The sequence below is a fragment of the Phlebotomus papatasi genome, chromosome 1, assembly GCF_024763615.1.
Source record: "Phlebotomus papatasi isolate M1 chromosome 1, Ppap_2.1, whole genome shotgun sequence".
NCBI lineage: Eukaryota > Metazoa > Arthropoda > Insecta > Diptera > Psychodidae > Phlebotomus > Phlebotomus papatasi.
The window spans coordinates 9,833,195-9,835,855 of record NC_077222.1 but is presented as its reverse complement, the minus strand read 5'-3'; positions in this window follow the sequence as shown (position 1 = coordinate 9,835,855).

The following is a 2,661-nucleotide window of genomic DNA, read 5'->3' as shown; positions in this document are numbered from 1 at the left end:
TAACACATCTTTTTATTTACAACTTGAGGGATTTCGAATTGAGTCGAATGGAAATTTCAAGGGTTGTCCCATTCACTAAATGACGCGGAGATGTCGTAGGAAATTTCTGGTGTTTCCCATGGACATTCCGCGGACGACTGATGGACTTTCCATGGAAAAATACGGAATATTCCAAGGAAAATGTTGATACAAAGGATTTTCCACAGGAAAAGTCCTGTGAAGAATCTGTCAATTCGATGATCCATTTGGAATTTATCATTTTCAAATTAGTTTTCAGCAGTTTTTAAATAAAAATAGAACTACGTTCAATCAAATCCGGGACCGTCCTTATAAGCTCGTTACTTTTGTGCCCTATAAAAAAAGTTCTCTGGAATCCTTTCGAAAGACCCATGGCCGAAAAGAATGCTATCATCCAAATCCTTTCTTTTTTCTAAAGAATCACCCCAGTGATTTGATTAAAGACTCCCGTGCAGTGATACTTTCAAAGCTTCGTCAAATCGATCTTTTCAAAGAGATTAACCCTTAAGCGTATACTTCGGGAGAAAAGATTTATTGAACTGACTAAATATAAAACCCCATAACTAACGAAAAATGCAATAGAAGCCCGCAAATTCACTCTAGTGATACAGAAAAATTTCATACTCGCAGGAGGTATCTTTGGAATACGTTAATTTCTTGTGGAAAAATGCATTAGAATAATTTTTCCAGTTAAAGTAATTATTTTTTTCGGGCGCGTCGCTGTGATCAGCGACAGATAGCCAAGACAACAACCATTTTTCGGCTCAGTCGCTGTTATTAACGACAGAATTTTTCGTGTGTCGCTGAGATTAACGGAAATATGATTTTTCATTAAATAAAAATGCAACCGCACTTCAACTGTAAAGAAATTAATTGAAAAGAGAAATGTTTAAACAAAATACTCCCTCCGTCCCGAAAAAAGTCGTACGTTTGCAAGTACATTTTATATGAAAGAATGTACGACTTTTTGGGACAGAGGGAGTAATTAATTTAAATCTAATACCGCCTAGAAAAACGCAATAAAATATTTTTTTTTTCATTGGAAATATTTTTTTCGGGTGAGTCGCTGTGATAAACGCCAGAAATTTTTCGGGTGTCGCTAAGATTAACGGACAAGTAAATTTTCATGAAATAAAAACGCAAATGCACTTGAATTGGAAAGAAATTATTTAGGTAGTGAAAGTTTTAATCAAAACAATTAATTCTAATGTAATTTTGTATAGAAGATCGCATTAGAATATTTTTTTCAGTTGAAATAATTTTTTTCGGGCGCGTTGCTGTGATCAGCGACAAATAGCCAAGACAGCAACCGTTTTTCGGCTTAGTCGCTGTGATCAGTGACAGAATTTTTAGGTAGTTAAAGTTACCCGAAATCCACCCGAAAAAATATTTGTGTCTTGGCTCACCCGAAAGGCTATAAGTCGACAAATGGTTTGTCTTGTCTTGGTGCATGGCCCGAAAAATGGTGGGTATCTTGACTAATGAAGAGGCATTTACGTTATTTTTTTCATGCAAAGGAACGCAATCGCAAAGAAACTAAATTTAGCGATAAGTTTCTTTTTTTTATTTCTTAATTTTCCTTTGATTCATTCTCTTTACTTTGTTTAGAACATACTTCATCTCTGATCACAGAGACACCCGAAAAATATCGGTCGTTGATCTCAGCGGCTCACCCGAATAAAATATTTCAACTTAAATTTTTATACACAGTTACACTAGAATTAATTCTTTTGATTAAAAACATAATTTCACTAATTAATTCAAGCGCGTTTTCATGTTTATTTATTGAAATAATTACTTTATAGCTTATCCCAAAGACACTACGGATATATGTATGCTAAAACGTTCAAAAGAAAATATATTGCAAATTTATGGAGTGACAAATTCATAAATGATTTTATAAAAGCTCCCATATCATTCAATTCGTTGTCACTCAAGCCGAAACTCCCTGTACTGGTTTTCCAGCGTTGTTTTCTGTGGATTTTACCATTAAAGATCCATGAGAGCTCCTATTGCTGAATTTTACCAAGAGTTCTGAAAACGGTTGTGAAATTCTGAATAGGATTGCCCTGTAGCCGATTGGTCGCAAAGTTTCACTTTAGAAAAAAAAAATGCGATGGATTTATCTGCTGTTTTTCCGTGTGAGTTTCCAGGGAAAGACTCGTTAGACAATTTTCAGGACGCTATGTTTCTTTCGCGTAGATATTCTTGAAAAACAATCCGAAGAATTTTCCGCTAATCCCGGGAAATTGACTCGAAATTTCTTTTTCTCAAATAAAATTTCTGAATTTTTTCCGGTCAAAATTCCATGGAATCTAATAGTCTCTACACACTAGAGAAATTTATGTCCATATTGAAGAGTTTTTCCTACATAAGCGTACGGAATTTGCTTCAATATGGACATAATTTTGTCTAGTGTGTAGAGGCCATAAGGTAAAACTTCCCCACTTGTGTTTTCACCCTAACTCTAATTCTTGTGAGCCACGTAATCAAATAACTAAATTTTAACTAAAAAGTAGAACAACTGATCCAATTATTCAACAACTCGTAAACCTTTTTTTAGTAGAGGTTTTTTTTAAGCAAATTCCATGCAATTTTTAATCCATATCGGAAATTATTTTGAAGAAAAATATAAAAAAAATC